Source organism: Camellia sinensis, chromosome 2 (genome assembly GCF_055761805.1).
Source record: "Camellia sinensis isolate YWXY chromosome 2, ASM5576180v1, whole genome shotgun sequence".
Taxonomy (NCBI): domain Eukaryota; kingdom Viridiplantae; phylum Streptophyta; class Magnoliopsida; order Ericales; family Theaceae; genus Camellia; species Camellia sinensis.
Window position 1 is genome coordinate 68443290 of NC_138962.1, and position 14151 is coordinate 68457440.

The following is a 14151-nucleotide window of genomic DNA, read 5'->3' on the forward strand; positions in this document are numbered from 1 at the left end:
ACAGTGAAAAAATATTGACTCTACTGAATCTCTTGAAGGAAATGAAATTGAATAATATTGAAATCATCATTAAGGTAATTCAAATCTCTTCTTATTTTACATTTCCACTTCGTTTGGGTTGGGTGATTTGGTGAGAAAAAATAAGAAATGATGAGAAAGAGGACTCCCATGATTTCACAGAATTATTTGAGAGTCTGTTGGGATTATAGTGGTTGTTTGGTATTAGACCAATTTGGTTAGGGTTATAGATGACACTCACTTATTAGGCTTTTGATTAATTGATTTTATGAAAAAATAGCAAAATACCCCAAGAACAACATGATTTATATTTTATTTTGACAATCATATGAAAGTGAGAACAATTGTTCTTCGCTCGTTAGACTTATTTTCCCCAAAACTAGTCAGTTTTGAATGAGGTATGGGAGTACTTAACTTTATTATAAAAAAATTAGGTACACAGAAACTAATCACATAAAATACACAAAACATTCACATTAGTGTAGATTCAATACTTTATGGCGCACATGTAAATATTGTGTAATTTATTTATGATGATTTTGACATACATAGAACCACTATTATTTTTATAATCTTGTTGAATTCCTTGTTTACAGCTTTTGATTCGTGAACTCTTCAGAGTGGATTCATTTCACTAGAGGTAAGTCATCTCATACCACATCTAGAATTTCTTTTAACTGCATATTTTGGTTTGAAAATGTTTAAACATTGAGTAATGAAATCACCTCTTACTTATAGATACAATGTCTCCAAAGATGGGGTAAGGTTGCATGCATTTTGTCCTCTTTAGATTCTATTTTAGTCGGAGTCTCGTGTCCCGAGTTGTTTTTATTTTTATTTTTATTTCTATCATTGTGGATTCAAGTACTTTATGAAGGATATGAATTTTGTTTGACAATAATGTGAACCCAAAGTAGATGGGAGTTAAATATTAACACATAAGCTACTTTTTGACCATGGAGCTAAATGTGGTTTTGGCTTTTCTCACTCGTTACTATGGTTGCATTTGCGAAAACATGAGTTTGTGTTTATCAAACCCGTTGAGCTTTGGATTGACTTAATTGAATTATTCAATTTGTTGATATATCAAATAGTAACACCATGTTTGGATCGTGGGGCATGAATTTTTTTTTTATTGTGGTCTCTCCCATCTAGTTGAGTAAATTAAGAAAAAAGACATGTTTTCTCACTATCATTTTTAGATTGATAAGAAAGCAAATCACTTGAAAGAGAAATTTGAGTGAGATTTCTTTTAATTCTTTTTTATTTTAAGGGGTAATCTTGGTATTGTAAATATTTTACAACCAATTAACTTGTTTCTCACCAAATCTCACAACTTTGGTAAGAAATCAAATAGTCAAAAGAAGAGACTTCTCTTTCTCACTATTTCTCACAGTTTGTCTCCATTTCTCACCTACTTAACCCTCTGAACAAATGTTTTCTTTTCTCACCAAAACTATATGATCCAAACGAACTGTAAATCCTACGAGTTATAAAATTCTATGATTATGGAACTCACCTTATTGAAATGATTTTATGTAACTATTAACTGAAGTACATAACATTTTCTTTATACTCCTTAATCACAAAAAATTATGTTGTTTAACTTTATTAATTGAAATTATTCTTTTTTTGTATAATTGATTCAGTTAGTTGTTGCAGTAGTTAATCATTGAGCTATCAAACTGATCGTCTTCCTCTTGATTACAGATCCAGAAGAATTGTGTGGTGGAAGCGGTGGAAGTTATTATTGGGATAGAGTGCTACAAGTAGAAGCTATTTTGAATTGTTTTGTTGCGACATTAATTTAAATTATAGAAAACTTGTTTGCTTTGATGGAGGCAATTAATCTTTGAAATATTCAGATTATGGAACTCTAGGTTTGGCATGCTCTAAAAATTAAGCTGCTGAACTGAATTTGTGGATTATTGTTGAAACTTTTGGTATTGTGAATTAAAGAGTTACTGATTGTGATTTCATTTCCTAATTGCCATGATTATTTTGTGGAATGAAATTGAATTGAGTTTCTCACCATCTCTTTTCTACATGCTCATAGGGTGCTGTAAGTCTTATAGTTGTGTGACGTTGTCACATGCCTAGCTTGGTTGGCTTTGAGGCGTGACATTCTTTCTTTGTTTTTAAATGTTGTATCGTTATTTTTCTAACTTGATGCAGGAAAGGCAACGGAAAGGAACCGTTATCATTAATTATGTGAAGGAGCTTACAAACATTAATCTCTAATTCAGACCATTAAGGTTGGTTTGTTTGAAAGAAAAAGCACAAGACAACAGAGTTGATGACTATTAGTCACGAAGCTGTTCTAAAAATGGCCTCTTCTATGTGTTTGCATCAAAATACTTGTCAATATCAGTAGTGACTTAGTTGCTTGCCTTTAAGTAGATTGCTTATTTCTTTGTACATGAATGAGGATGGTGAGTTAGCATCTGCACCACCTGCTCTTTAGCACATTTATGGAGGGGAAAAATGATGGGAATCTCTGGAATTGGATGATCCCCACTGCAAAACCACTCTTCAGCCTTTCTTCTCCAATAGCTACCCAGGTATTTGCACTCATTTTTTTCATCAAATTTGAGTGAAACTTTGATTCAAAGATTGATCTCATATAGAACACATCAATTCGTACTTTTTTTTGGGATAAAATATTTTTGAAAAATTCTAAACTTCCCCAAAAACTTGTTTTAACCATTTTGTATGAAAGAAAATCATCCCAGATTTTCTTTTTAGAATTTTTCAAATTCAAATAAAAATACCAGTATTTGAAATTTGGTGAAGGATTTGATTCATCATTGATTTGGTGCAAAATTTTCCAGTTCCTTAATTTGATTTCTATAAGTTCGATGAAATGATTGGAACTCATTTTTAGCTCTTTATTCATCAGACTTGAATTTGATAAATTAATTACTAAAGAATTGGAGATGTTCCAAGTTAAAAAATAATAATAATAATAATAATTTTAAAAAATTAGTTTTTCTTTTGTCAAAATATTTATTCATAACGGCACCAAAAAAATACTCATGTTTTTTTAATTTTGTAGTGTTACAGTGTGCAAGGCATGAAAGTTGCATTCCATATGCAACTTAGTTTTCAGCCATTGGATTTGACTGAATTAATCGAATACTGTACAAACCACATCGGAGGACTCTTCTTCTCTCTTGGTCACACCTTCACTCTCATGGAGTAAGAGCTAAAAGGAAGATGATGCAACGCTGGCGAAGAGGACAACTGTTCTGGCAGATTCTTCATCCACAATATTCAACTTGGTCTTTCTTAAATGGCGTGAATCAACTCCAATCACAACTCCTCAAACTGATGGCTCAACTGATTGTAAATTCAGTTCTGATTGTTACAGCCATTAGGTACTGTTTGGTTCATTGGAATGAAGTAGAATTGAATGATCATTCCATCAGAATATTCATTCTCATATTTGGTTAGACTAAAAAAATAATTACAAACGCATTTCAAATAGAATCAGCTTTCACCATTTTTACCATTCCATTCCATCTCATTTCAATCATCCAAATAAAGCATAATTTTCTTCTGTTTATGGCAAATGAGGATCAAAGTAAGAAAATTGCCATTCAATTTTTTTTATTATCAAAACTATTTGTGATGATTGTTTTATTCGTATCGAAATGTTTTATAAGCTCATTCATGTGTTTTGTCAAGAGTATGAATCCAATTTACTCTGATTTGGACCTAAGGATATGAAGGTTAAGCATGAACACAAAAACTCTACTTTCTTTTTTTGTTTGACTATAGAGCTAAACTTGGTTTTGGATTTTTGTTACCGGTTACTGTGGTTGTGGTTGCAAATATTTGAGTTTGTGTTTATCAAACCGTTGAGTTTTGGATTGTTTGTATTGAATTATCAAATTTGTTCAGATATCGAATCATGAATCCTATGAGTATGTAAATTGTATGATTATTGAACTCGCCTTACTGGAATTATTTTACCTCTAATGATAATTGAATTGTATGACTTTTTCTTTACACTCTAGAATCTTTACACTCTAGAATCACAAAAAGCTTTACAAATTTCTTTTGTAGTTTTAACTTTACCTATTGAATTTTTCTAATTTTCATATACTTAATATTTTTTTAATACTAAATATCAAACTAATTGTCTTCTTATTATTATTCTTCTTCTTCTTCTTCTTCTTTATTACAGGTCCAGAGGAATAGTGTTGCTCAAGTTGTAATTGGGATAAATTGCTAAAAGTAGAAGTTATTTTGAAGTATTTTGTTGCAACACCTAAAACTGAATTTGCAAACTATTGTTGAGACTTATGGTACTGTGGATTAAAAGGGATTACTGTCTGATTTTATCTCTTTGATTGCCATGATTATTTTGTGGAATGAGATTGAATTGGTTTTCTAATCAGCAGCGCTATTGCTACATGATCACTTCTCATAATTTGAATTTCACTCCCAACTCCTCTCAGATCTCACAAGTGTTGTGCAAAATTACAGCTTCTTTGATTTCCTTCCTTCCTCAATCAATCAAGGAACTCTCAACCAACAACAAAATTATGATCCAACTGCCACAGCCACCGCCTTTCCACCTCCGACCACTATCTAACTCTCCCCTACCCGCACAAAAATGTTGGGTTAATATTGAGATATTTCTAACACAAATCCGAAATGACATGACACACTAATACAACCTGACACGACACAATGCATATCCGATTGTATTCTTATCAAGTTTGTTCTCTCTTTAATTGGAGAAGGGGAAAAAAAGTACTATATTCCTCAGTTTGGCAGACAGAAATTAAGATAGAAAGATAAACTAACTTTTTTTATAGTGTTATCTATCCCAAGATTTTAATTTAGAACTTTGGTTTTTATTTTAGCAAACTATATTTAATTTGATGTATTACCATACATGGTTATAACTTGTAACACAACTTCTAGTAATAATAAATACACCAATGTAGTTAGGTTCTGAGTAACCTCTACAACCAAACCATTCAACAAATGGAACAAAATATCTAAAATTTTCAGTACGATCAATCTTAACTTTGCACCACCACTACGGGTTTTTAATAGGCTCACTTTTAACCTAAATCATTTGTGTGATAATATAGATATATGCGTGTGCTTATGTAAAGAAGATACTTGCTCATTGCGTCGTGTATAAGGTGGTAGCGGTGTAGAACTAGGCTGCAACAATAGGGTCCTGTGTTCTATACACTCCCTAAATGCACAGTGGCCACTCAGATGCATCGAGAACCTACAACATTAAAGTGTAATTCGTTAGGCATATGAATATAAATTTTTTTTAAAAAAAAATTAAAATTAAAATATAGTAAGTAAAAAAAACAAAATTTGCACTGAACCTAGAACGCATCTGAACTCCCTTCTTCGCTTGAAATTAATTCGTCATCTGCTCGATATGTGTGGTGAGTTCTACCCTGAGCTCCATTTTGAGCTTCTCACACATTTGTTGTGTGTTTTGGACAATCATTGAGGCCTGCTCCTGCATTAACTTCTCTCAAACTTGTTGAGTGATCTCAGCCATCGTTAAGGCTTGGGATCCAAGTGATGGGCCCACACCATGTCTGTACACCGCACTCTAAGGCGCATCCCCCTCATATGTCTGAAAATACCCAAGTTGTGTTGCCTGGAGGGACTCGAGCTTGTCAAAGAGTTGCCAATTGTACCCATCCTACATTTTAAAAACACAAGTACATAATGATGCGAAAACAATATGATGGTGGAAAAATTACAAATGAAGAAAAACACAATACTTGATGTTGTATCTGCGAGAAGTGTGTTTGCCCCATCGTAAGAGGTGGGCCACGAAGCTCCTAATTGCAGGAGTTTTGAGTCAATATCTCCTGCAACATTAGTTCCACATTTATAATATTAGCTAAAAATTTAAAGTGATATTTAAATTTTTAGAAATTAATTTTCACTAATAAACCACTACTGCTGAATTATTGCTCCAATAACATGCCGAGTTACAATTACCATATGTGAGGGGAATTTAGTGTCGTTACGTACTATCTGTCCAAGTTGGCCATTCAAGGAGGCATCTTGATCCCCTACCGGCTGAAATGTACTGTGAAATTGGATGCCCATCTAGCACCAGTATTCCACTCCTTAATGCCCCTAACATAGCCTTGACTACACCTAGTCAAGGTAGAGTTAAAAGTCGCTAGGCCTGAGAGAAACAATGATAATGAACAAGTTAGAGATAAACAAAGTATGGCATGATTCAACATAGCAATTAATGTAAAATCATTAAAGATGTACATACCTGAGGTGGGATGTGATGATGATGGTAGTGATGTGGTTGCAGGTGATGATGAAGGTGCCAATGATGGTGGATGTGATCGAGGCTTCTAGGATGATGGTTGTGAGGTAGAGGTGTGAATGTAATCTAAATGAGCAAGATGATTGCAGCTTCCCTTTGACATAGTAATCTATAAGAAATAGAACTGATAAATTCAAGATATGGACATAATTAGTTAGCTGAGAGTAACAGTTCATCAATTGAATTTTTTTTTTTTTTTTTTTTATTCATAGCTCATCAATTGAATTGATAATACATGATATGGACATAAGCAGAAAATATGTTACATTTCATTAATTTAAGTAATAATTCAATCCCATCACGCTAAAACAGGATATACTTGCGATCGTGACTGTATTACATTTCAATAATGATAGTCAAGTATGTATTATAGTACACTGTCCCTATGTGAGGATTTTTGTCTCTCTCACTAGCATAACTCATAGTATTTGCCTTTGAAGTCATACATCACAATATTGTGTGGCTCAACGATCATCCTGGCCTTTACACAAAAACAAAACTCATTGATTATATAGTTTTAAAACTTCTTTGCCAAGTTTTGAGGACCATCAGACAATCTATTGATTTCTTCAGAAAATATGATATTATTTGTTGTCCACAAAGACTTATTCAAAACAAACATGTAAATTCAGAATAAAATTATATGTTGGTTGGAATCTATAGATTTAAAGACAAACATGTTCCTTGATCTAGGTGTAGAAAGTTTTGAAATGTTCGTGTCAAATCTGATGATCGTCGACACGAGACATTTTACTCTTAACTGCTTCAAGGTGTTTGTTTTGTAGCTTGAAAGATATGTATAAATAACAATGGACTTCCTTGAGGTTAAGCCAAAAAATGATATGCCTCTTGAAGTTTGATTTGATACTAAACCCCATGGTGTCAATACCTAAATGAAAAATGAATAACTTATAACAAAAAAAATTTCTAATTACACAAATAACTATTTTATTTCACTCCATTTTCCTCTTTCTTTTTCTTCTCGCTCATCCCACTGCTATTACCCATAACCACCACCTAAAATCACCACTACCACCTACCTCCACCACCATCACCGCCACCGCCACCATATATATATATAGAAAGAGAGAGAGAGGAAAACATGGTGAGGTTTGTATTGTTGTGATATATACTCATAACCATTTTTTTTGTTCATCGCAGCCATGTTGCTGATAACAGTTGCATCATTAGTGAATGGTGGGTTCTCAGAAATCAAAGGAAAGAACTTCTAGTGCCCCTTGCCTCCTCATCTCCCATCGGCACAGCACCTTCCCTCTCCTACCCCATCATCGCAATCCCTCACATCCCTCATTCCCACCCCCATCCTCACTCCCCAACCAAATCGAATGTAAACTTTGGCAAAAGGGGAGACTGAGGAAAAAAGATGAAGAGAGTTTAGAGAACACAAAAGGAAAAATAAAGGCGACAAAAGCGAAATTTATTTAAGTGGTATTAATTTCACTGTAAAATTTTAATAATAATTTTAAAATAAAATAAAATATCTATTTTTGGGGGCATCACACCTACATGCAGTTAGTTTGGATGAAAAACATCACTTTTCAATTTGTTATCAACTCCGGGCATTAAATGTCACAAATCAAATTTTAACATGGCACTACATTTTTTGGCCCAACCCCAAAGGGTTAAAGTATAATTTACCCAAATATGTAAATATCATATACATTTGAATATAAAAATTATCAAGATTGGGTTGGTGAGATAGGTTACTATATGTTCACACCAATGAGTTTGTACTCCTGCATTATTTTTTTATTGGCACCAAGGTGTCCAGATCAAAACCCGACTAATCCCCAAGGGTGCACAGGCCCTCGGCAAGGAGTTTCTCATAAGTGCACCACCATTAATTCAAGAGTTTTCTCAGTCCGATGGCCTCAAAAAATTGTTAGCACCTAAGAGGTTTTGATCCTTGAACCTTGGAAGGAGCACACCCCCAAGACCCAAGGCCTTGCCACTAGACCAACCCCTTGCGGTTATACCCATGCATTATTTATCTAGATAAAAAAATTATGCTCTTCCCAGCAACACAATCCACATTATCAACACCATCATAGTTTCTCAATGTTCAATTAGATTTAGTTTTCCACATCATGGAGTTATTGTGCATAAAAATTTATATAATCTTCCATCAAGTAACCTTTACCCATCCAGTAACTTGGCCCAAAATAAAACCCATGGGCAACCCCTAAAACCCATGTCCAACAATTATTGAAATTACCATAATACCCTTAGTACTAAAACCTATTATAATGACATAAATTTGTCCAGTAGCGCAATAAATTAAAATAAATATATATAAAGACTCAAAATATTCCAAAACTTCAATCCTTGATGACTTAAACATACTTTATGTGGAATTAAGGATTTCTTCTTTCCATGTTCGCCATCACTAAAACCCTTAAACCTCACTAAAAGATTAAGGGTTCAAGTCTTGTCAAAGAAATACTCCTCATCCCTACACTATGGCCCTCGATGTACCAAAGAATAGGTAAATTACTCTTTCAACCTCCAACTCACCAAAATTTCACTTTGGTATACTACCTTCTAATTACAACAATTAAGTTGTCAAACTTGACCTCGTGTTTCAATGTGGTCCACCCATCACTCACTGTCAAAATTTTGTATGGAAAACGCTGTACATTTTTTGGAAGATAAAAATTATAGCTTAAATTACATTTTTCACCTTTCAACTTTAACTTAAATTCCACTTTGGTCATTTATGTTTCAAATTTTTAATGAAGAGTGATGAGATAATCACATTGAAACAAGAGTTGCAATTTGAGGACTTAATTATTACAATTAGAATGTGAGGAACCAAGGTAAAATTCATATGAAAGTTATAAAAAGAATTGTATAAACTTGCACACATATCATGAAATGTGCTTTTGCACATATGTGAATGCCACCCCAACTACCAACTCCCTATCCCACTCTCCCTCTCTCAGTGTTCCTCACCCCTCCACCCCAAACCTCTCTAATGCCTTCCTCCCCCTCCCAAACCCATATCTGACAACAATGCAGCCATAAAAATTTAGTATTTGTGATGGCAACCTCTAATTGTCACATATATGATATAGTCACTTACTTTTTCCAATGATGGAACACGCTATCGCAAAAAATTGTAGACACTTTTGCATTAGCATGTTAATGTCATAGCAAACACTCACTTTTTACGACAGCATTGTCATTACAAATATTTTGGTTGCTAATAATATTTTTCACAATGACAAAAAGGTCAATGTTTTGCAACAATATTTGCACCGTCACAAATATTTCCAATGCAAATACCCATTTTCTAGTAGTGTTAGTCCTTCAAACCTCATCATCCATCAAGTATTTCCCCTTGTTCCTTGCAGTTATGGTTTCACTCCCACGAAAAAATCTTGTTGTTGGTATGAACTATTTAGAAGTTGGAGGAGTATCAATTAGCACACCATGAGGAAAATTATGTTGTTCTTGTAGTTCTACCGCCTCTTGAATCTTCTCATCGAAGTGCTTTTCCAATAGTGCGCGTGAGACAAACATCCATTGTCCAAGCCCATCTACTTCTTCCTTAAGTCTTGGCATGGATTCTATCATCTCTTGTGCATTTTTACACCAATGTTGAGCCACTTTCCTTGGTCTTTTGGCTCGGTGATGCTCTGCGCCTCTCAGTTCTTTTTTTTACATCATCCACTTTAGTGCTCAAATCCTTTATCTTTTTTTTTTGAGATTTTTCATGTTTGGATTAAGGTTTATGTAATGTCCCAACCATTTACTGAATAATGAATATATGAATTCCATGGTGTGGTTAGTTCCTGCAAATATAGAAGTTGCGAGGGATTGTAGTTAAAAGGGAAAAAAATCCTGAAGAAAACTACAATATCAATTTTGACGGTTGTTAGAAAGAAATTTGAAATTTGATTATAAATTTATAAGGGGAAAAAATCAAAAGAGAAATAATGCTAATATAAGCAAATTGACTTCATGTTTACCTCAAAATAATAGAAAATAAGTCCTCTTTTTTTTTGGATAGGTTAAAAAATTAGACTTGAATCACTGACAGAATGGTGATTGTGCTACAAACAGATCAGTAACAATGAATAAGAATTTATCTTCTTGAATTTTTTGCTATGACATCATGTGACATCATTTGTAAAATATTTCACATAGGCTGATGTTTTGAAACAGAAACAAGTGTAAGATCCATAAGAGAGTTTGGAACCATTCAACATCTAAACCGACAAAACATCTACAAAAGAAGAAGAAATAATTAAAATTTATCTATGAAAAGGAAATGTATCTCTAGGGTTTAAAATTCATCATGAAGTTGCCATATTTCGGCCACAGTTTATATATGAATATGGCACTCAAGCTGAAGTACATGTGGAAAAATGCTTCAGCCACTTTTAAGAAATATAATAAACCAGCTACAAAATTTGGCGTATGCAGGAGTAGTTATGCCGTTAACAGTTCTACTGAAGCTTGAAGAGAAAATTCGAGGATTTGATAACATTTGTTAATCCAAATCCAATAACGAACTACAGGAAGTGGATGGGCGGTGGTCTGGTCGCCAACAGTGGAGGAGCCAGGAAACTAAATTAGAAGGGGCATTTATTGATTACAACTTAAATTTTTTTTTCCATAACCAACAATAAGAAGATAATAATAATTTTTGAATTACTATTAAGTAGAGAAACTTAAATAAATTATTAAAAAAGTATTTCACATAAAATTTTACAATTAATTTCGAGTAAAATCGAAAAAAAAAAGTATTGCGTGTAACTAGTGTATCACGGACAATGTAAAAAAGTCATATGTTTAAGTCTTAATATAAATTATACAATGGTAAAATAAATCAAATTTTTACAAAATTTGAGTAGAAATTTCATATAATAGTGATATCACGTCATTATTGACATATGATATTACCAACCAATAGTAAAACAACATATGAAGGGTGAACTCTACAAGCAAATATAACTAATACTCTAGTAATTTTTACATATATATAGTGAGATTAATTATATTTACATATCAATAATTATAGATATTACCTTTATATTGAGATTTTTTCACAAAATTTTCATACATAAAAATATAATTTGTTGTAGTCACTTCATTTTCAATAAAACAATTACTATTGTTTTCATAAATTTAAAAATGCCCTTAGACATTTTATTCTAAATATTATTTTTGTTTAAAATTTTATTATATACATATGCAAAAAAAATAAAAAAATCCAGAGGGGGCACGTGACCCTCCTGATCACTGGTCGCTAAGGTTCTAAATTTAGAAAATGGTTCCTAATTTGCAAATCCTTGTCATATTTAGACCAATTTGTTAGAATTGCCAAATTAAAATTACAATTTGAAAGCCTAGGTTTTCCATGCACACGGTTTTTTTTGTTAGTTGCTACATTTTTACGAAGTTAAATGGAATGCTTTTCGGACATTTCCATCAAGAGTCTGGAATCTCGATTCTAAAATAACTCATGAAAAATCATAGGAGCCACTGTGTTTGTAAAGTGGGACTACTATATACACTCTCCTATCATAACAAAAGATGGGAGTTTTTTTTGTGTTAATTACGAATTGTCGTGGTGTAATTACCAAGGAGCTAAGTTATAATGGTGTAATTATCATGGTGTAACTAACAAAAATCTTCGTTATAAACTATTGTGGTAATGTATGAACATTGAAAGTTACGAATTTTGTGGTGAGCAAAGTTATTACCGTTTTTAGTACAAATCATTGTGGGGTCACAATTTCGCTTGAAATCAAAGTTTTTTTTTTCTCTTGGCGAAAATAGCAATCCTATTGTTCATGTGTAAAACTGAAGGAGAGCCAGTCACCATTCATATGTAAGGACCACATGAAAATATGGTGCCTGATGATGCATATATGCATGCATCACATCATAGCAACCTCGGCTTCAGGCAGTGGGTTTGTGGTTCTTTTGGTAATATATATACTTTTTCCATCCATCTTAATATACTACCAGAAGGGTGGTGCCTTTTTTTTTTTTTTTATTCCGTGATATTATACCCTTTAACTTTTGAAAAAAAATAATTTGTAAATTACCCGCTAATGCAATGACTCCGTTCGTTAAAAATGATTTGAGATCTTCTTGAATAACTTATTACTTAATACTGATGTAGAACAAAATTCTATAATTTTTATATTTCTTAATTTTATTATTTTGGAATTAGATTTTGACTAGGATTTTAAATAGTTTAGAATTTTAGTTTCCATTCTCTTAGGTTTCCTAATTTGTGTTGATTTAGGTTTTCTAATTTATTTTAGAATTACTTTTCCTACAAGTATTAGGTTTAGTTTATTATAAATAGGTCTACAAGCATATGTGATAGATTCATTCAATCAATAGTATTTTAAAGAGTTTTTCTTCTATCTTCCTTGTGGATTCAAGGGTGTTCTTGTGGGTTCAAGAATTCTCATCTACTAGAACAATATCTAGTCTCGTGTGATTTATTCTGCTACGTCAAGTGGTATCAGAGCAAGGTTCTGCCTGGCTCGATGTCATTCATCGAAGGAGGAAGCGCAAGCTCTATAGACGATGAGCGTAGAGAAAGATCTAATAGGATTCAAGTCAAGGGACTTGCCAAAGGCCAACTTGGTAGTCATAACATTAATAGGAACCCCGCTATAGGATTTGCCCAAGGTCAACCCATTAACCACAACGTCTTGAGACAATTTTCTTGTTATCAATACGATAGTGAGAATGAATTTGAAGATAAGCTATTCGAGGATTATGGTGAATACCAGTCGGTAAGGCGACAACTAAGATTCGGTGATGTGTTCAATGGCAATAATTGCATCAATCATGACTTTTCAGATAATCAAGTACAACTAGAAATTCCCTATTTTAATGCTTCTTGTCATACCAAGGATTTTATTTATTGGTTTCGCAAAGTTGACAAATTCCTTGAGTGTATCGAAATCTTTGAAGAAAAGCAGGCCAAATATGTCGCACATAAGTTACAAGGTTATCTTTCTACATGGTGGAAACAATTGCAGTATGATCGAAGGCGACAATACAAACAACCCATTAGGATGTGGTATAAGATGAAGAAGTTGATGAGTTCTAGGTTCCTTCAATCAAATCATGGGAAAATGTTGTATCAACAATATCAAAGAAAGCTTGAATCGAAACAATTGTTCCAAGGTAATTCTGATTCACAACATTCTTCGTAATTCAATAATTATTATGCAATTGTGGATACAGATTATTCGAGAAACATGACTAGGGTTCCACCAAGTTTGGGTCAATCAAGTCTTGTAGGTCAACATATTTTGTCACGCTTCACCACGCATTGAAGAAGAAAAGATTTTGAGTATCTTAATGTTTGAAAATTTTGAAGACCCAAACAGACATTCAATTGAAGTAAAAAATCAAGTTGATTTCAACAATGGTGAGAACATTGAAATTGATAAAAGAGAGGTCGTTGAAATTACTTTGATCAAGAAGTTTGAAGAAGATGATAAAGAGGTGAAGCAAGAGAAAAATGTTGAAGTTAGCCAAGAGCTTCTAATGGCGGAACTATCATCTCTTGATTATTATGATGGTTATGAGATCGCAAAAGGAGATCAAGTTGAACTCAATGAAAAAGAAGAAATAAAAGATGAGGTAATAAAGTTGACATGTGCACCAGAAAAGTTGATTGAGGATGCAATTGATGTTCTAAGGATGATAATTGAATGTCCAACTGAATCTAAGATAGAACAAAGTCTAGAGAGTATCCAACATCAACATAAAATACACTTTGTTGATTTTCT